Below are 22937 nucleotides of genomic sequence, written 5' to 3'. Positions count from 1 at the left end.
TCTGTCAAAGAAAAGCTCTAAAACCTGTTTTTTGAGCTACTAACCTTCACATGGTTAGGCAATTTAAACTATTAATCACAATTAAATAGTGGAAAGAAGTCCATTTACATTTTCCATGGTCTGTGCTGACGTCACTTAATGTATTGTTTCCTCCAACCAACAGTTGTTCTGTTGATTAGTTAACTGACTAAATAACTTGTGTTTACAAATATGCATACATATTATATACCAAACAATTAAATTGAGAAAAAACCCTCAGCAGAATAATAAATAAAGAAATAATCATTAGGTGCAGCTCTACATTACTGATGAATTGGACATACATTACAAAGAGATTACATTTTATAATCATAGATCACAACAAATATTGAAAAATATTCACATTTGTGTCACTGGATTTATTGATTAAGAGTTTTTGCTTAAAAGATTACAAAAGATTAATCTTTCAGTTGAGTCATCGTCAAATCAATCGCTTCAGCTTAAAACAATAATTTTTAATTAATTTTATTGTCTATGTTGCTAGTCTTGGGGGCAGACGTTTTGTAGCCAATAATAAAAAGCTATCCGTGAGCCAGTGAACTAAAAATGTAGTGAGGATAAAAACAAGTCCTCGTGTGACCTGGCAGCACCGTCTGAATAAAGTGGGATGGAATATTAGCACATTTTGGCGGCTGTTGGTGATTCTTCCAGCCACTTTGGCAGCGTAACCATCTTTAAAATTCTAAATATCAATTTGGCTGGTGAAATAGTAAAAGGAGCTGATTTTGGGGGGTTGCACTTCAAGCCATGCCTCACATCTCTGCCCTCTTTCTTTTCTTTGCAGACTCTGTACTGTAGTTTCCACTTAATCAGAAAACAGTCAACGCTACATCCTACTGCTTTGCTACGTCATAACTTCATGATATAGGTTCTGTTAGGGCAAAATTAGAAAAGTAAAGGAATGAGTCATCGACAATACTAACCCAAAACAACCCTTAAAGAGGTTTCCAAAGATGGTGTTACATTTTGTATTCATTTTGGAGTATCATTCAAATTAAAGCGCGCCGACTCCCCCAACTCTCTATTCAGCAGAAAAACAAAATCATATTTCTTCCAAAGCGGGAACTGAGGCAATATGGTGTGGTGTTCAATTTTCTGACTCAAAGAATAGATTTTGTGCTGTGGTATGGTTTAGGGGCTGAAGCAGAGCCTTATTCAATTTTGACCGCTGTGGGACCAGAGTAGCTAAAAATAGCTCTCATTAATTCTGCCGTTGTGATGCTGCAACAGAGTGATTTGAGGGAAACTTGCAGCATGAACACTGGAGAACATTTAATAACCTCTTGTTATATTAAATGCCACGGATGGACTGAAACAAATGATGCAATACAGCATGGAAAAGACATTCCGTTTCTCTCTAGTGCCTGTTTGTTGGACTTGTCTGTAAGGCCTGAGAAAAACAAAGATAGGTAGCTCATTTTCACAAAGCCTTAACAGCACCAAAGGCAGTGAAAATGTGGCTATTTAAACAAGCATTACAAAAAAAGGATTGTGCTTAATGTTGATGCTGCAATACTCACATGTTAGAGTGGTACAAAAGACATTTTTAGTGCTGAATTTTTCATTAAAGCATCCACATCTCACCACAACTCTTGCGCCAGTTTGAGAGAAAACACCACTTCTTTTCTGGAGTCTTCTTATTTGGAACCAAAATTAATCTCCTGCAGTCCAACTACAGATGGGCTCCCATGTGATGAGAGCAGCAGTAAAGCTAAATGAGGCTCAGTCTCCAGCAGGGAAAGAAACATCTCTTATTTGCCTTATAACCATTTCAGCAAACCAGGAATAACACAAAGACTAGCATGCCATCTGCAAACAAACTGCAAATTCCAAATTGGGATAGTTTCAGAACACTATGTAAGTTGCACTGCAGCCAAAGACTGAAAACAACCATGACAGGATCACACTCCACTATGGCTGCTGGCAGCGAAGCAGCAAACAGGTAGAATAAGATGATTGATCACTTCAGAGATTGAAAACGATGTGCTGGGGAGTGCTGACAACTGCTAAAACTCCCCTGCCTCGAAGAACATATTCAAATGCTAATGAGGGCCCCATACCCTCGCACCAGTCAGGAGGTCCCCTGAGAGACAAGTGACACTCTGCACATACGACATAGTACTATGCTGTAGTGTGAATCTCTAATGGAGGAGAGACAGCAGGGGTAATGCAGCAATTTAAGAGTAATAAGAAGGTCAAATGATGACACCTATCAACTCGGACATAAAACTTAATTACAGCCATGAAAGACGCACACTAGCATTATTTAAAGGGTTCAGTAACATAGACTTCCAGATCATTTCCTTCATCTCTTTGGTTTGTTGCTTAAGTAATTAAAACTGGATGCAGAGAACATCAGAGGTACTTACATCAGTTCATCCTGGTCACTACAGAGGATACAGACAAAAGCAGCTCAAACCTCCAGCTACTCTTCAGTAAATCCAGAGGGAGATTCCTGCAGACGCACTTCAGCAGTCCCACAGCATAACCGCACCAAGAAGTGCTAGGAGGGACTGGCCCCCACCTTTCCGTTGCGTTCTCTTTTCCTTGCTCTGTAACAACTGAAATTACGACCACAGGTGAGGGGTTACGAAACACACCCCGCAGCTACGCCCTAATGCTTCCTCTGCCCCGCACAGGTCTGTGTCCTCTCCTAACATCTTTCTTTAAAATGTTTCCCTCCCTACAACTCTCTCCTTACGTGCTCATGGGATCGGAGCAAATCCCCTCCAGCTTGGCAGCGATCTGTGTGGGATCTGCAGTTCCGCTACAGCATGGGACTCCTCTGTACTAGCGAACATCCATCCGCAGTGTAAACTGCTGTATCGGACTTAACCCCTGAGGTGCCGTGTCGAAACCAGAGCAGTATCCATCAATTCTCTTTGCATGTGAGACATTATTACGCCCCTCCTCCTCAGGTGTGCTGCATTGCATGCATAAATTATGCTCATTGTGTCAATGACATTCCACAAAGGATTACTGACCATCAAATTGACTAGGACATCATAATTTGTATTTTTGATACTGCAGCTGAAGACAACACAATCACAGTTAAATCTTACTTCTAACAAAAACTCAGCTATTAACCGCTTGCTTATAAAGAATAGAAAAATAAAACCAAATTTAACAGCTCCAGAAAGGAAGTTCTGAGATTTAGAGGATGGCTGAGAAGAAGAAAAGAGGCATGTGTAACTTGTGTATCACCCCTGGTACGAGGAAGGACTTACAAGATCTGTACAGATGCACAGTAGGACAATGTGGTGTGTTTTAACAGCCATTTACTATGGATCCCTCGACTCAATTATTACTTTGTAGGACAGCTTGAATGCTGCACAGAACAAACATAATATATCTACAATGCGAAAGAGCCATGGTAATTTGCCTGATAACTGTTTTAGTCCTGCAATGTGACTAAAGTGCATGTGCAGATTGCAATGTCGATGCTGAGACGGTATTGTGCAGCCCTACTGCACGTCTTTCAAAGCAGTTTAACGCAATCCCACTCTTCGCATCATCTCCGGGAACTGTTTAGTTTTATACACTACAGCCCAAGTTCTAATGGTGTTTTCAATGTGTGAACATGCAGCTCCATTAGATCATTAATAACAAGTGGCAACCACTAAAATAACATTAATCAGAAAAACAGCTCACTGCATTGCAGTTTTCAACAAAAAGGCCAACATAACTAAGGTCGTTCTATCCTGCGGAAAATGTCAGAGTAGTTTGTATCCAAACAAGCAACATTCAGAGAACATAGTAAGACAGCTGGTCAGAAGTGTTTTCATTTTAGTAGTGAAATCATTTAATATCATAACTGTTAACATTTGTGTGTTTTCTATAAGGTCTACAGCATAGTTGCTAAAACAAGTGAATTCATCCTATGGCAACTTCAAACATCTGCAGTATGTGTCAACCACATACACTGAAGCATTCCTTGTTGTCTCTGTAGGACTGTGTTTTCCCTCAACACCAACAGAAGACACATGGTTCACAGGGTTATTATTAAATGTGAGGAATTGTCTTTACACCGTAACTTTTGTTCCAGGTAGCGTTGAGAAGGCAAGAGAATCTACTCAACTGTTCCTCTTACTGCACTTCCTCTGGTTGCATCATGCAATGGAAAGGTTACCATAAGTTCAGGGTGCATTTAATGTTCAACTATAAACCATCTACTCAACCTCGTGAACTTGAATACCCCTCACTGCCTGTAACATACTGATTGTTCATTTATTTGATTCCTGACATTTATGAGACTGTTACTGCTCCTGATACAGCTTTATGTAAGGGCATCATTTGCATACACTGTCTTTGTTCTGTTCTCTTTGAGCAGCACCGACATGGAGGTACCGTGCTTCCAGATAAAGTAAATGGGTGACTCAGCTGAGGACAGATCTACATGTGTTGTTACAGACTTGCTTGTGACTGTGAAAGATGAAATGCATCCTATCAGAAATATAAATACACAAAATACACTGACAGGAAGAAAGTGATAGAAAAATCCCAATTTGACAAATGGGTACAACAGAATTCAATTCACAAATTGAACAGAATTTACAAATATTAAGACCAGATTCATTACAACATGGATCTATCTCCAAACCAAGGCCATGTCGGTCAAGAAGTCCCATGAATCAGTCACGATAATGATCGAGTTGGACAAGCCTGAGTGACACCCAGTCACTGCTGGCAATGGGGACGAGTTAAATTTACATCGCTCAGGGCAGGGCCTGAGAGTGGTGACAGATTACACACAGTTTGCTCTCTCCACTACATTCTGCCTATCAGCCTCCAAATTCATTATTTCTACATTAAACAAAAGAGGCATGTTGAAAATCTAGCTGCCAATTGCCACAAGACAGCGTTTCAGCTACTACTACTGTCATTTTATTATGTAAAGATGTGATGTTTGGTAACAGAATCATGAATTTTCTCATACAAATAAATCACACTTTTATGTCCAATAAGTTGCAAGTTGTCGTTTACAGTACAATAACCTATGCTTAATTTTGTGCCACTGTTTTGTTAAATTTCATGTTTCAGCTAAAGATACCTGAAGCTTATACTGTGTTGTTATTTCAAATAGCTGTATTGGTTTAACTGAAATTAGATTTGCAGCATATTTCAAAACAAACCATCAAAATAATTAAGGCTTTCGATATTTGTCTAAATCTTCGCCATCTTTTTTTCTTTCATTTCTATAACACAGTGCACCTTTTGACTGGACATTATAGCTATATGTTTTACCTGTATTTATAAAAAAAAAAAATAGAAGTCGAACAATTATATCCTACATGTGAAGTGCTTGTGTCTGTGGTAGATTCGACATCAAGTTTCTGGAGTGGCAAAATGTCTGTAGAAGATGTTACAGACTCTCATGGGTACCCTGTGTAAGAAACCTGCTCTACATAGACATGGAAACTGAGACTGTCACAGTACTTTTAACATGCAATGATTTGATACAGGATTTGAAATTCCAAAATGGGGGAAGCCAGCAGGGAAACCTTGTTTGACATGCTAGACACCAACTGACTGTCATCACTGTAATTAATAACTGTTCAGAATAGATTAGTGTACAGACAGACAATACGATAAATAGCTGTTATTACACGGTAGCCATCATAATATTGATGCTGACATGAGCTGAATACTTTCTGTAAAGATCTGAAGACAAGACACCTTTTGATTTGTAAAGGGGCAATTATTGCCAGCTCTATCCTTTTGTCATAACACATTAAACAGCTAAAGCTGTGTTGCACAGAAAAAAATATCAAAAATTAAACCTGTAATAATATTTTGCAACTCAAAGCAGTGGCAGTTGTGAACACAACTAGAGTGTTTTGAGATTTTCACAGAAAAGTTTCACTGTATAGGGTATTACACAATTACCATTAGCAGGTATAATCCTTAAAGCAATGAAATGGAGGGGATTTTAGGTTGAGAAAAATACTTCATTATAATTTAAATTATCATTTGTTAGAAGTCACGTTTCTTTCCAACTGGTGAATCTAAGTCTGTATTCACGCTTTTTTAAAATTCTGGTTTTGGTCTCCACCAACTCCTGAGGAAATATCTGGCAGGCTCTTTAGCTGCCAAATGCTCTGCTATGATCACCAGCTTTTCACTAAATGTGTCTGTGAGTTGTCTGGTGTTGAGCAGGGAGTGTACAGTGGGCTTTTAGAGCTTTGTCGCTGAAAACAGCTGCCTGGTGCAGCTAAAAAAAAGTGCTATCAAGTGATGAGAGTAAACAAAAATTGTTTTCAAATTAAATGTATCAATTGATATATGGTTATCATAAAAAATACTGAGTACAGCTGCTCCAACTAGATATATCTAATCTATTTCCTTGATTTTTCTTTAGAAATGTATGTAAATTATAACATTAAAAAGCGAATCTGATATTGTTTTTACATTTCTATAGACTATTGTGAAACAAAATACTTTTTAAAAAAATTCAAACCTTCGGTACTTGCTCTCAGGGACTGTAGCTCAGAGTCTATTTCCAGGTTCTACAGCTGGAGTCAGTGATCATAACCAGAGGCTGAAGGTGTTCTTGAACAAACGAACCAGGAAATCAGCTCCTGAACTCAATCAGCCCAGTGGAAGTTATCAGTGCCCCACACAGAGCACATAAGAGGGCAGGAATGTGCTGATAAGCCGAGCCACTGACCTGCACCCCACCTCTTCTCTGTCACAGTGATTGAAATGAGGACAACGGAGCAAATGAAAAACAGTGTTGATAAGGGATGTTTCTGCACGATAGGAAAAAGGAGGCTCATGCTTAAATGTGATTGATGAGAGATTTTGCAAGCCTCTTCATCCTGATAATTCAACACCCCTTTCAAACGAGGGATTTACGATAGACTTGATTTTTATAAGCAAGCCTCTATATAACTGGAGTTATACCCATATACATGTACATGTGTCATTTGTTAATATAAAGACTTACTGCACTAGGCACACATCTCATATTCTTAAGAGGTGTTTGCTTGGAAGTCCAAGCGTGGCCATGTATCGGAGCAATGATATTTCAATGTTCACAGCAACCTTACCTGAACTTACCAATAACACCTTATTTCCAAGAAGTGTCCTAAAATTAAAGTAGTAAAAAAACATAAAGAGCGAGAGTTGAGTTGCATTATAATGTATGTTTTGCCAGTAGAGCCACACTTAAGACAACCCAATCACCAAATTAAATGTTGGCAATGGTTGTTTCTACAAACCACAGATATGCTGAATGTTGTTTATGTTAAGATAATGCTGTAATGTTGGTTAGGATATATTAAGGCACAAAAAAAACTATGGCTAAGTAGATTAAGGAAAAGATTATGTTTTGGCAAAAAGACTTGCTCTGGTAGTCACACGCACATGACTGGAGAGTTTGATAAGTCAGGTCATTAAAATGTAATGTGGAGGTGATGTGAAACATACTGTAGAAATGCCATAAACTACGGACCATACTGACAAGTACCAATGTGGACAAATCAGTGGTTTGAATAAATGTTAACTGCCAACATTTCATTGTGACTGGGCTACTTAAGAACAAGAAGAGCAACATCTGAAGGAGAGAGGATTTAACTGGGCTGCAATGCAGAGCTGAAAACCCTACTGATTTTTTTTTTTTTTAAAAGAAGAAAAAGGATTAGATCTATTAGCTAAAGAGGGGCGAAAGTCCATCTCAGTCGGAAGTCACACCTCTCAGAGGATGAAAATATCACAGTGATACTAATTATACCAAATAATCCATGGAGTAAGCAGATTTAGTACTTCAGGATAGTGCACGCCAACTCATTAAATCATTTCTCTTTATATTCTAGTGGCACCTCTAGGCGATCATTGAAACATATTACTATGTTTACAATATCACACCTTTTTCACCATTGTTTTCCAGCATCCGCTCTGTACACAGTTAGACCATTCAAATCATTAAAGAGGTACTTTGTGGCCGTATGAATACCAATGTTTGGTTTCTGCAAGGTGCATCATGTATCAACACATCATTTCATGCAGTAATGCAGTCATTGGTATGTTTTTTATCACATGGTTTGGTCATAACCTGTAACTTGATAAGCCCGCTATTACAGACAGTTTCTACAAATACACAGGACTCCAAAACTGCAGTCAAATTTAACTTAAGTAGGCAAAATATCAGATATATTTTGTCCTTCCAAAACCACCATGACTCAGATGGCTGCTGTTCCCATGACAGCTTAGGGCAACATGATTTACAGGCCAACATGTATGGCTGCCCTTGAGCAGCTTGATATTCGCCTCACCTCACATCCCCTGCACAACACTGTCATCAGAATCATTAAAAAAAAACAAAAAAAAAAAAACAGTCAGTTTCATCTAACAGTGACAACACTGACAATGACTGTCACAAATATCATCTGTAATGTGCTTCCCACACTTCATTTGACAAATCTGATGCCCTGCCCAGCTGCCATTTCACATAGCATTACTATCATGAGGCCAGTGAAGACATAATGAAGAAGTCATAGACCCAAGCTCTTAGCGTCGAACTCTGAGATGTGACGTTATGAACCATTAGGGAGGTAACAATCCATCGATCCACATTAATATATTGAGTCAATAATCAACAATCTACGGAAGAGGATTAGGGCCACATGTGAATTTTTTTTTTAGTTCTGACTTTAAAGTCAGAATTCTGAGAAAAAAATCAGAATTCAAATTTTTTACATGTGCAGACTTCTGACTTTATTCTCAGAATTCTGAGAAAAAAGTCAGAATTCTGACTTTAACCTCAGAATTCTGAGAAAAAAGTCAGAATTCTGACTTTAACCTCAGAATTCTGACTTTAAAGTCAGAACTAAAAAAAAAATTCACATGTGGCCCTAATCCTCTTCCGTAACAATCCAATGTGATTGATGCAAATCATATTTTTTAAGATTCGTCTGTGTCACCTTGTCCATCAAAGCGCACCTCCTTCCTAAACTTTAAACAGTGCTAGTGCCAGGCACGTAATGACAAGCAGCCAAGAACAAGATATTGACGATATTTACTTCCCTCTCACCTATAAATTAGCAATGTAAAAATATTGTGACTTTGGGAGAAACGACAGATCAAAAGAAAAACAGGTCACCTTGCTCAGCAGTTTGCTAACTTGTTGCTCTCATCAGGTCAAAATTAGCTGCTGTTTGAACATCGATAGGCTGAAAATTCAGGCTGAATTCAACTGTGTTGTTCTGTCAGGAGATGCAGTGGCAAAAATGTACAAATAAATTAAAGTAACTTGGGACGCTATGAGTAGAGTAAAAGTCTGCTAACGGCAGGAATGACTCCCAAGACCCACAGATGAATTAGCTAATTTGAACTTCCAGTTCCTTCATCTCAAAGTCAGCGGGTTCTTTGTGTCGTTTTTTGGTCGAATTACTGAAATACAAATTCACTGAAAACATAATCTGTGGTTAACACAAGCTTAAATATCTGCATGTTTTGATCTACATGACAAAATACATCAGTAAATACCCAACGATTGAATTATAGAGCATGTGAGAGTGTCAAAAACATGGGTCATTCAAATTACAGAGGTCGTCCAGGACATTAAGCACAGACAGAGAGATACAACTTTTCCCCTTAGATGCAAACAATTTTAACTCTACAAGTTATGGATTGAACAATTTATAGTACAATATACATACTACAGTGTCGTAAGATGCTTAGTGTTGGTGACGTGGAAGTCATGCCACCGCAGTATAGTTTGTTTATAGCCTAAGATTAGATTTTCTACTTCTGGCAATTTCATTCATGCTTCAGAAATGATAAGAGTGATGTCATCTGTCAAGATTATCTTGCTGAACTAAACATGTATATATAATAAACTTGTGCTCGCCACAGAGATTATTGCGCGCAATAATCCTAAATTTAATCAAAAAGTCCCATAGGCTGAGGGAACCAGGGCAATGCTAACTTACTGGTTGGCCTACAGATATAGGCTACATCATCCCAACAGCACTCTATAATGGTGACGAACAAAAATAAACCTCTGAACTCTTGTATGTGTTCTTGTTGTTAATCCTTCCTTTTGTGTTGGTGGGGTCAGTTTTAAGTTAATTCAACAACACATAATGGCTTACAATTATTTACAATAACTTATGTGTCATTGTGTCAGGCCAAAAAAAGAAAAAGAAAGTGGTGGCAGCTTTGTAACTGTGTTTAATAGACTCTGATCATCCCATTAAAATGCAGGCCCCTGAATTGAACTGAATAATAAATTGTATTGTGGCAGACTTTGTGACACTGCATTGTTGTTCAGTGTATCAATATAATATCATATCATGATATGAGTCATATTTCCATTGACAGATTATACACGTTAGACATTTTAAAGCTCAAAAATTGAATATTCCACTTGCTTTAAATAGTCTTATGGGTGCAACCTGTTCTATTACAGAAACTATACAAATATCAGTCTTGCAATGTTTACATACTATATGTAATCTAAACCAAAATTATGAGTTATGTTGTACAACTAGTTTGTTTATTTCCCACAGCTGTCAAATTATTTTATTTCATTGCTCTACTCTTCAGGCAATGAAATTCTAGAAAATCTAAATAATAATATATAATGACCAGTGAACAATGTCCCAACAAAAAAAAAAAAACGTAATTTGTCCATACACTTAATGTTGTTACGAGTAATTTACAGCATACTGATAAACGCTGATCTACTACACGATACCAGTGTTCAACAGGTGAAGACTGGTGCTTTTAGTTCATGTTAGCAGCAGTCCATCCGTTGATATGGAAATCAAAACACTGAGATGGGTTAGCCAGGATAAGCTGAGCCAAACAGCGACTCCAACCCAAAGCAGAGCCCTCACACACTGCTGACATGACATTATTATGACAGCTGGTTAGAACGCACACAGACACTAGGATAGGAAAAGCATGTATTTCAGTGTCACCAAACTAAAGCCAGCTAACAAGCTAACGGTAGCCAACTGCTACCTAGCTTCACCAAAGAGCCACTTTGGTTTTAGAAGCGAACCACCAAAACAAGGTGAACCACCGCTTGACCTTCCCTTACATTTAGATCGACCGAGGCCATACCTCTAGCAGCTCACCTCACCAGACCACTCCATCACTGCATCTTGCAGTCCGACACTTAATGAATCTTGTGCCCCCTTTTATACCCTCTTGGTCAGATCAACCCCAACTGGCCGACATTTTGTTCCAGCAGCTAGGCTAGCTCATCCCAGCTAGCGTTACCTGGACGCTACGCGCACTTGACGTGGGAACATCCCGACCGCCCGATGACAGCTCCACCGCAAGGCATTTTGTGACTCAATATGATCGCTTATGCAAGCTCCACAAAAACTAGGGCAATGGACAGCGTTATTCACGCTTTCTAATAGACGATAACGTTAGCATGTTGGTCAACTAGCTAACCACTTAGCATAGCGCGTAGATACAGTTTCGCTAGCAGTGAGGTAGCTAAGTTACCTCGGCTTGTACCGTTATCGCTCGCTTGTATCCGCAGGGGGACACACATCCATTCAGCTCCTGCGGCTGGAGCGAAACAGCACTCCCACAAACAGCACTGATAATTCAAGAAACCCGTTCACCTTCACAAACGCAGTGGTCCTCACGGCGTGCTTGTAAAATTACACAGATATAGAATGGAAAGGTCTTCCTGGTGTGGCTCCAGAGCAGCAGCCGCCGCACTGCAATGGCAGGCAGTGGATGAAGCCTTCCTTCTCCCCCCCTCTGATCGCACACTTCGGCTGCCGTCACCGCCGCGGTGACAGTGACAGGTTCGCCTGGAAGAAACCATTCCGGTTTGTCCGCGGGGGAGGAGGGGGGGTGAGCAGGGATGCAGAGAGAGGCTGTCCACAGCAGCCGCAGCAGCAGCAGCATCAAGCGCCATTCCAGTGTGAGAAAACAAACGGTCGTCGATGAGGATGAAAATACACCGACGAAGCTCCATCAGCTCGAGGTGAACATTGCAGCTCCCGCTATACATGGAGGAATGGACGCGACTGTTTTAACCTGTCATCTATTTCACATCAATTAAAAAGGAAAAGACCCTGATGAAAAAATACTAATCCCTGAAAAATACTGAGCTTTGCTGCATTGTTATTCCAGTCCCAATACATGCACATCACCCACAATTAGACCATTTTCAATATTATTATATTTACTTAAGAACACTATTATAGGGTATTAATAGTTATTAAATAATTAAATAATTCGACCAAACTATTTTAAGAAAAAGATGTCCATGGTGTATTTGGGTACTACATACGGGTCCATGTTTATCCTCTGCAATAACACAGCAACTGATTTTGTGTTGTTGTAGTTGATTGGCTGATCAGAAAAAGAAACTGGCAGCTCTATCCCAAAATGGATTTTGATTTTATTTTACTCTTCCAACTTTTGTATAGCTAAATATTTCCATAAATGCCACACTAGGATGTGTTTAAGAGAATAAAGATAACAGACAATGTGGCACAAAGCGAACACATCAATAACATCTCTGTTTGAACTTTGTGCAAGCTACCAAAATAACTTCCTTTTACAGCTAAGATTCCCTGTTGCACCACATCTACAGGTAGACTGCAGACCTTTGTGCACACAAAGCATTGTAAGCTTTGCCGTCACTGCAGGTGATGTAAGGTTACAATTCATCTTTAAAGAGCTTTAACAAGCCTCCTGATCAAACAGAGAGCTAATAAATCGGTGTGAGAATGAGAGAGCGAGAGCCTCACTGAAGTGAAGCTTCATTGCCTCTATGCACCTAAAAGCAAATGTGTTTATCTGATGAATTTTAGCTTTATTTGTTGATAAAAAACCGACTGTTTGCACTCAAATGTGTTTTCTTTTTATCGTCAATCCAAGACTTCTCAAATCACTTTTACAAAGTATGTAATAGGCTTTCTTTTTTACACCAGCAAATACTCAACAGCGGGATACAATAGATGTCCTGTTTTTATTACCTATAAATTCTATACAACTATTTCCAGATGCATACTTTCTGCAGCCAATGTAAAAGACACAATATGAAACATGACCGTTCCTGTGTAAAGTATAGGCCGTAATATTGATTTGAGGGATTGAATTTTATAAAATGAATTGTTTGATTGATTTGGCATCCTTCTAAACAAAGGACTCGACAAGGACAAGATGGCTTATCCTTCATCCCCTTCTGTGTGTATGTGCAGGAAAAAGCAGCTTTCTTCAAATTCTGCTAACTGTGCTTCTAAGGAGGAATATTATAGCCCCCCTTAATGTGAGCGATATTTTATGTTGATGTTACACTGTTTTAAATGCAAAATACAGAGTGAAAAAAATCTATTTGGACATCACTTTTAACTACAGCAAACATAAACTCTTTGCAGGGAAAGCTGAGGTAGGCTACTTAAGTAGTAATGACATGCTGCATAAAGCCATTTAAAATGCAGAGGATAGAACTACAATCCACCCTACAGCCACGATGCTCAATACTCCTTCCCATGGGGTACACAGATTTAATCAATATACAGTAGAATGTAAATTGTGCACTGCACCAAACCCCACTCTTAAGACTCCATCGCATGCACTTTAGTTGTATTTGTCCCGGGTTTTCCAGAAGTATACTCAATTCTCTGCAGCACCTTCTGTTGTGCATTTTTTTCACTTTGAGATTGTGTGACCGTTCTTGTCACCTCTACCTCTGGCACTAATGAGTGCAGGAGAAGATAGGGGCTGAATGTAATGTTGGAGGAGCACAGAGGTCCTGCAATGTTGCTGACGTAAGGAGACTTGCCGCAGATTCCATTGGAGGATAGGGAGGAGAAGGGAGGAGGGGGTGGGGGCATCTTAAATGGAAGAATGCGAGTTGGCCAAGGTCATAAGAATTAGATAAACAAGGGCAGTCATACATATATATCCTGTAGAAAGCCAAATATGATAAATAGCAGTAGTAACCATGGGAATAAGTAAACTCCAGTCTGTCTATCTGTGACCGCTACTGTTTTGTTGAGTATCCATTGATGGTGACAACAGTCCAACCTTTGGTAAAATGTCAGGATCATTGTTGTCTCTGAGCATGAATGGTGGTGTATCACCATTATTCATCATCATGCATTACAGTATTAAAGTATCCAAGCACAAAAATTTAATCAAGCTGTCAGACCCCAGTGGAAATGGCTCAAATGCAAACTTTTTTTTACAGTCTGCTTGTGAATAAATTGGCTTTGATGTGAGCTTTTGCTACTTAATGTATCTCTGTTGAAGCCCTTGAAATACCCTCTGTTAATGCTTCGACAGTGTTTGCATCACTGGCTCCAACAGCACAGAGGGAGTTTCACAAGCCGTGCAACTGAATTACGCAGGCCCACTCTCCCTCTCATCAGCACATTCCGACAGGATCCCAACCCCGAGTATATGACTGCAGGAAACGAGTGGAATCACACGAGTGGAAAAGCAAATTAGAAATTCACAGCAGGTCGCCTTTTAGAGTGCACTGCCCCTGACAGTGAGTGAGTCACCTCTCGGCCGTACAGGTCAGGAAAACAGCCTACTAAGCAAAGGTCGGTGTGGCTATCTGTGAGCTTTAATGACTGCAGCTATCAAATGACATGACAGACGTTAAACATAGCGCTGCAGCAGAGGCAAATAAAAGCATTTGTCCAACAGTGGCGCGGCAGAAAAAAGATGATATTATGTGACACCGTGTTGCCAAAACTGCAAGGCGATACTCAAAACTTGGTGCTTTTTATCTTGTTATCCATTCTTTGGTTTTACAAATGGGAGTACATCAGTGTAATCTCATAATGGAGCGAGCTGGCTACCGTACAGAGGCTTGTATTTCTGTGATTTCTGTGTCGTCCTCTGTCAGTATCACTGACCTCTAGCATGAGGAAGCAGCGCACTGACTTGACAGCCAACACATTAGTTCGGGACAGAAAATTCCTTACATAATGCCTTACGTGGTTCAGCACATTCACAGCTGAAGACAGGGCTCCATGATCTAGCAAGAATGAGATATCTTGTAAAGTCAGCAGTAAAGAAAACATTTATCAAAAGGTGCTTTATAGAAGAATGAGGTGTGACCTCTGTGAAGCAGCAGTAAAATGCAGCTGAAACATGCGGGAGAGAGAGAGTTTCGCTGCAGCCTCCTGATTTCTGTCCAGCTTTTAAGCAGCTGATTGTACAGTATGTGAGCGTAACACCTGCCCCACAACGAAAGAATAATCTCATCTTTAATCTGGATTCTGCACTATGAAAACAGGTATCAATTTAGATGATAAAAGCCACCGCCTATGCTCTTTGGGCTTTTGTGCACTCAGCCTTTATGCGAGGGGCCAACTAAAGCAATTAAACAATAGAGGAATAATTTTTCTCTGTGTGGTTTGCTATGCTATTAGTTCTATTGGAACTAATAGTTTACATATTTTAATAATAAAAATGTGTCGTGGCTGCCAGGGGGTGCATGTCACTATTTTTGTGTTGCATCGGCTGTAGTGAAAATGCTGCTAAATCAGAACTGAAAGGTGGTCACAACATTTCAAATCTTTACAGTCTCACACAATATGTCTTTGTTCTTGTATTCATGTATATTGTTGCGTTGTCTTAAAACTGCTATCTCGGTAAATTCTCTCTTGCACAAGTGCCCTGTTTTTTCAAACACTCCCAATTTAAAGTTAGGTATTTCAGGGATCAGTAAGAAAAGTTACATAACGTCTCTGAGCCAAAGGCAGTGTAAAAAAAAAAACACCATCTGACACTGTGGTTGTGACAAAGCACAAAACAGGATTTACAGATTCCTTGAATTTCAAAGCTAAAATCCAAACCCATGTACGGGGAGGAAATACATATTTTTTAAGATTCCCTAAATGAACCGATAATCTCCATCTCATTTTTCCCACTGACAGCTGAGAGCTCAGACATATCAGGTGACACAAAATGACCTCACATCCCCGGCCCGGCGGATCATGTGACAACAGGCCACTAACATCCAAATCCCCTCTGGATCAAACTACAGCATCATGTACAGTTGCAAAGAAGCAATCACCTAAGTATGTTTATCCCAGGAGGGCAGCACTAATGCTAATAAAGATGAACAATTCCAATCAGTTAATGCGGATGCATGCATGACACAGAGGTGAAATAATACCAAAATGGTGAGTTGAATTATTTTTGCAGAGATTGCAGTGGTAAGCGTGAAGCCGAACTCCAGAGGTGGTAAACAAGAGCATTTAAAGCAGCAGGATTCTTATCAATCCAATTGTGGCTTCCCAGACAGCTGGAAATGACGACGGGAGATTAATTATCTGTGTTAATTAACCAGAAATACTCCGCTCATGTAAGCCATGGGAGACATGCGTGTCTAAAACTTGTAATGTTGTTAAAAAACACATCATGTCAGTGTGAGAGTGTGACCCCGGATGTGAACTACCAGCTGAATTATTAATGACGTGGCTGTTTTTATAAATGACTTTCCATCAAGCAGACCTTTAAATTAGTTTGGATTCATAAGAGGTTGTCTATTCATCGTTCTTTTCTCAAGGGAGCAACCTTGCTCAGGATGGGAGTAAAGCAATTAGAGGCCTTGGTGGTGTGGGATCAGGTGCTCCCTTCGGACCAGACCGGAGGGTTATTGTGGAGGGCAGGTGATGGGGGTAAAAGAGACAGGGATGAAAAAGGGAGAAAAATCACCCAGGGGTAATTTACCGCACTGCGGAGAGAAGCCAGGCAATACGATAAATCTCCAACGCTTCTCAATTCAACTGCAAATTAATTTTTATCACAACTACAGGTTGACTCATTAATAAATCCGACAAGGAAAAACCATCCAAGATTGATTATTTTCTTTTAACTGAGGAAACATTGCAAAGATGGCCCCTGTGCAGGACGAGTGGGAGGTTAAACTGTTTGACTACAACACACATGAGCATCAATAGACCTCATACTAACAGCTCATCCCATTGTACTGGCTCCACCGCCCTCTATTATTGATAACCAAATGTCTCCAAGCAACTGTTTTAACATTTTTTATTCAATCTAAATCTTCCAAAACCAACCAGCATCCCAACTGTACATCCAACCTCTCCTTCCTCCATTGCGTCAGCTGTGCAAACATGGATGTACCCCTGTGTTCCTGAACATATAGGTAGTAAAACTCTGCCCTCTGCAGGAATTCAGCTGAACACTATCTATCTGCGTAACGACATGACTGTCTAAGAGGAAAGTCTATATGGAGATTATTATTCATGGTGGCGTGAAAACAAGCGTGAGGAGAGTGGATCTGCGTGATTTCAACCCCTGCTGGCTGATGAGGCACGCGTGAGCTGATGGAGGGAGACACAAGAAGGAGTTGTTGGGGGTTGTTCACCTTCAGGTCCGCCGTGATGGAATGCTCCTGAGTCTAAACAGCATATGGTGCCTCCCCGGGCATCAGCACACATCCTACATGTCCAGCAACACAGCAGAGTGCGTGATGCACTCACACAGCACACAGTTATAAATACACAAACGCACTCCTTTATTTCATTCATTGAGGCTTTTTATTTAGTATGTTTGTTGGTATTTTTCTTTGGCTATAAATGTTGCTCAGTTTTGCTTATCTACGTTTTTTTTATTCTACCATATCAGAGTTATTAAAAAAAAAAATGTAAGTTTATTTTTCAAGTTTCATGGTTGTAGGACTTAATATTTTCTGGAATTATAACAAAGGGTCCACTCAACCAAAAACCCTTTTCTTTTTAATCCTGTTAAGTGTCAGTATTGTAACTGATAATAATAGTACTATTCGTTCGATACAGTGAGATTTTCAGAGATGGCTGGCGTACCTCGATAATACCAAACTGTTGCAACATGACGATTAGAACCAGTATTGTGTCACACAGTACATGTTTCCTACTATCGACACATGACGGATGGGCCATCACTGAATTTGGGCATCATTATTGCTGATAACAGAGAGAACTGAAATGATAGGTCAATCAACCAGCGAATAAGTAAGCAACTATCTTGACATTGTTTAATCATTTGAGTTACTATTCATGCGAAAAAGTCAAACATATGCTGGTACCATCTTCATCTTCTTTCCTGCTTTTCTCAGATTTACATCATTGTACATTTAACAGTCGTAGTTTATGAACTGCAATGGTTATCTCAAGCAATTGTTCTTTTGTCCTAATTGACTTTGGTCGGACTATGTCAGCAATACAGTGGTGTATGTGTCAAACCCAGAAAAGCAGAGCTGATACTGCAGTATTGATACTGTGAAAAATGTGTACTGCAACGATTTCAAATATTCAGTATCGATATGTATTTCAATACTTCTGACAATAGTACACAAATTAAACAGATAGTGAAAAACTTATTAGCCCTGATAAAATAAGTATATTCACCGAACAACAAATTAAAAACAAAGATTTTCAGACTCTTTACAAAGACCTAATTACTGGATATTATGTGTTATCAGAATTTGGGCACGACAGTGACAGATAAACACGATTAAATCCAGTATTCTTTTCTGTAACATCTCATTTTAGTTCGTTAGATAAACACAAAATGTCCCCTCCAGATGCAGTATGTGTTCGTGTCATGATAATCAATCAACACACAGTGTAATCTACAGAGCGTCCACAACTGTGAGCATCAGAGCCTGTGATTGATTAAGTTGTCTTAGAACAACCTTCCCAGTCTTTCATTCTTAATGCTTCACTTCCCCACCATGGCCACCATCTTGATTCCTACAAACATTACATCATCTCGCTGCTTGTCCTTCACTTGACCCCATGCTCAAGTACACAAATGAAGGGGGGGAGTAACATGAACATCAAGTCCTCATTGAAATTATAATGAAGGCTTGTTATTGTGGTATTAATAGATCTAGGCGGTATTTTTGGGGATGGAAAATATTGTAGGAGATGTTGGTTTGTGTTGTTTTCACTCATCGCCGGCTGCTGAGGGTGCTTACTGTCCAGGTCTCTCCTCGTGACATAACTCAGGCAGGAAAGTCAATAGAGTTGTTGGGATTTATGTGGGTTTGAGTCTTCTCTCCCGAAATGATTTGTTGTAGATGAGGGACACGAGCCCAGCCATAAAAACAATTCAGAAGCACGTGTCATTTTCTTCAAATCTTCCGCTGACAACCAAGGTCTCGGCTGTTTATAATCATCACACAGCGTCCTTTAAGAAAGAGGGTGTTATGATGCAATTGTGAAGCTGAGAACTACAGGAAATCCATTTTAGGGCATTTTTCTTTATGGATATAATATAAAACTGAACAATTACCATAAAGCACACTCACTATTCCCACATTATGTTGTAATAAATGCATAATTTATACAGTAGTTATGCAGTTTTTTTGCTAAATGCTTTCATTTAAAAAAACAAAGCGGCGAGAATGTGACAAATCACTGCTACAGAGGCTGTAAAGTCAACATATTGCTACATGATGTGTGACATGATGGTACTACATTCACACAGTGCAGAGTGCCTACAGTGACCTGCCATATGTCCCATCAGAGGACACATAGGCAGGCCGTGCTCCTGAGTCACAGCCTCCAGAAAAACACACTAAAACATCTGCCATCCCCTCCACACACACACGTAACCTTCACATGTATTCACACATGGCTGGCTCCTCCTCAGTGTCACATACAAAAACCCTCCAACCATCCTCCCCCCAGTGCTTATCACCTATAGGACAAAAAAAGAAAAAATCCTCCATCGGCCCTGTTCTTACATAACAAACCTGTCTCACCTAGAGAAAATCAGCTGCCGCTCCAATCACAATGCCTCCCCCCTCGCCTCCCCCCCCCCATTCCTTCTCCTCCTCCTCCTCCCAATAAGGCCTCCTACAATTTTAGTCGTGATAAATCTCCTGCGCCCACCCCCCACGCTCTGCTGCTCCCCTCCCTCCATCTCTCTTTCCAGCAGCCCTTGTGGTGTGTCTCACTCAGGTCCTCTCCTCATGCGCCTCCAAGCCTTCATCACACGGGAACAATCTCCCTCTAACAGGCCCTGAATATGCAGATTGGTTAATTCAGCTGCAGTTGCTCTCTCCGTAAATGCATCTGCAGCACTTTCCGAAGACTGAGCAGCGAATAAATGCTTACGCTGGGGCTTTTTTTTGGTGGTGGTTGGTGGGGGGTGGGGGGTGCCTCTGTCCACGGCCGACTGCAGCCAAGGATGGGATTTTAGAAGCAGGATGGGGCCAGCAGAACTAATAAGAGATTAAGACTTTGACCAAGGCAGAGCTCAAGGCCCAGTTGGTGACTGATCCTGATCTGTTAAGGAGTAATTAATTTAATTGCGCTTCTCATCTTGGCTTGGATGCATCTGCTCCCGCTGATACACTCTCAGTTATTTTCTCTGCGACTCACCTGGTTATAGCCTCTGCAGCAAACATTCCTTTAACATTTTCCAAAACAGCTGAGAGGGCAGGAAAAACACTGCATTAAAAACAGATCTCAAATCAAGGAACATGAAACAGCAACCTAAGTTTAGCATCCACACTGCACCAGGGACACAGGGTAGGTTCTCCGTGTGAGCGTGAAAGATGGCTTTTCTCCCGTTGTCATGATGTATGCACACAGGGATGAGCCACATATCCTGGTCCATATAGAAACACACAGCGAAGATGACTCATCTGTGAGAAAAGGTGACTCTTCTTATCGTTGATCCCTTTAGGGCAACAAATAAAAGCCACAAAGTGGTTGGATACACAGATTAGACCTGTGAATTAATAATAAAGGGAACAGGATTTTGTGGGATGCTCGAACAGATGGACTAATGCATCTCCCCGAAGCGCTAAGAAATACTGTAAACGCTGCTGCTTCTGAAATGGGACAAGGTGTTGTTGATGAACGCAGAAAAATAACTCCTGCTTTACACAAAGAGGCATCGGGTGCATAAAAGACTGTAGTTCCCCCCCTCCTCTTCATCTCTGTTGTGCTTTCTGCAGCCTTAGCACTAAAATCTGATTCAAGCTTTCTGTGAACAAGTGCGCTGCTTGCCAACACAAATGACAGCGGGAGTGGGCCGGGGGCCAAAGTCCTCCCCTGACTATCAAGAGAGAAAAGCAATCAAAAGAAGCAATCGATATAAACAAAGTCTTAACTACTATTGATTATTTAGCTCTACGCTGATGGGCAATGATAGTTATGGACCTAAATTCATACACTCAGCTGATTAATATCTTCAGTTTTCTGTTGAAACAACCAATCAGGCCAGGTTTTTTTTTGTTAGAAAGCGACCGCAGATCAGAGGCAGTGTTGTGTCTGTTGTGACATTTCAGTAGGATGCAATGGAAACTGCTCCTCAGCTCAGCATCCTGCAGTCTCATCACTCACTGTAAGGCGGACCGTTACTTCCATCAGCTGCATTTGAGTTTGGGCAAAGTCAGCAAGTTTTCCTCTAGTGCACACGCAGCCCGTACAAAAGAAATATACCGTGGAAAAGGCCAGGAGCCCTTTGCTGAGCCCTCAGTCTCTGGTGAGATAGTGGCCTCTTGAGCTGCTCGAGGCGTCCTCCGAGTGACAGGCCGTAAAGACAAATGACACCGATGTGGTAAGTCACTCTCTACGACTTTACAGGGCAGGAGAGGATATGAGAATACAGTGATGCTACAGTGCCCATTTTCCATTCAGATGAGGGCTTATGGCTGCTCTGTATGGCTCCAAATCAAGGCCACCGCTAATCTGTCAATCACAGCCTAAAAGCATCCACCTCCAGCATCTGACTGTCAGGTTTACTAGACTGGAACTGAATGGTGATTTTGTAATTACTTTTCAAATGTAGGTCTTTTGTTCAGTCAGTCATGACGAATCATTTTTGGACCCAGACGATGACTGAGAAGTGTGAGCATTGTGTAATATTTTCACTGTTTATGGCCAAACCACTATTACTCTTGGATGGATTGCTTTAAATTTTGTACAGACAAATTGATCAGCTGTAAACGCTTTGTCGATCTCCTGACTTTTCTTCTGGCATCACCAGGAGGCCCAAGTTTTTACTTCACTCCCTTTCCTTTAAATTATGTTTATGGCATTTTCATGGCTTTTTGGTTTAGACAGGTGAAGAGTGACAGGAAACAGGGATAAACACACACAGAGAGAGAGAGAGAGAGAGAGAGAGAGAGAGAGAGAGACGGAGAGGATGACATGCAGCAAGGGCCCACAGGGTGAAATCGAGTCCGAGGCCCTGAGGACACTGAGTCTCTGTATATGTGGCACACACTCTACCAATTGAGCTACTGGAGCGCCCCAGTTACCAGCCTTTTAATCTGTCGGCAAATTGAAATTTTTTGCCTTCTGTATCCAAACTATTAGTAGACATGTTGCCATGAAATATGAAACAGACCATGTTTTACAAATCTTGTGAAATACCTCAACACCCACTGAATGGATTGGCACAAATATAAACAATGTACAGTGCCTCGAAGATGTTTTTTCTTTTACATATGGTCTTGAATTAATTGGATTGGTAGGGTTGCTATTTTGAAACATTCAGGGTGAGCAGTTATAACCTTGGCGATCATCTGACTTATCATCGAACACCACAAATATCTAATGTGTCCAATACTTTGGACTATTGACACTCAAGATTTTCTTCACTGTGTTTAGTGCTGAGTAGCCAACATTCAAAGTCACTATCTACTCACTTCCATGGCGATAAAAAGGTGGGTGAAGTTTCGTAGTCCACAAAACAATTCTGGAGCTTCACAACACAACAGTGTTCCATCTACTTCAGTTGTTTAGGAGAATGCTGCAACACTGTTTTACTGTCAAGCCCCGGAAAGGTTTTGGGGACTAAGAAACTCCAATTTCCCATCAGCATGAGGGTGAGCAGATAACTACAGAATTAAAATGTTTTGAGAGTGAACTGTTCTTTTAACTTCAGCACTTTAGCATTGTCATTGTGATCATGTCAGCATGTCCGGA

At 40.4% G+C, this 22937-nt stretch overlaps 1 protein-coding gene across 15 annotated transcripts in view; it reads right to left on the bottom strand.

Moving 5' to 3' along the window:
• tjp1b (tight junction protein 1b) overlaps positions 1 to 22937 on the bottom strand; it is a 71159-nt gene that overhangs the window by 22471 nt on the left and 25751 nt on the right. Inside the window, exon 1 of one of the 15 annotated variants that reach the window (XM_030426630.1) lies at positions 11625 to 11812. The exons of 13 other annotated variants lie outside the window; for them this stretch is intronic. The gene's annotated coding sequence lies outside the window, so the exon portion shown is untranslated. Of the gene's footprint in view, positions 1 to 2408; positions 2428 to 11624; positions 11813 to 22937 lie in introns of those variants that run through there. One more of the 15 variants, XM_030426631.1, reaches the window with a different exon arrangement.

The sequence above is a fragment of the Sparus aurata genome, chromosome 8 (genome assembly GCF_900880675.1).
Source record: "Sparus aurata chromosome 8, fSpaAur1.1, whole genome shotgun sequence".
NCBI classification, from domain to species: Eukaryota; Metazoa; Chordata; class Actinopteri; order Spariformes; family Sparidae; genus Sparus; species Sparus aurata.
This window is presented reverse-complemented; position numbering and strand designations above follow the sequence as displayed.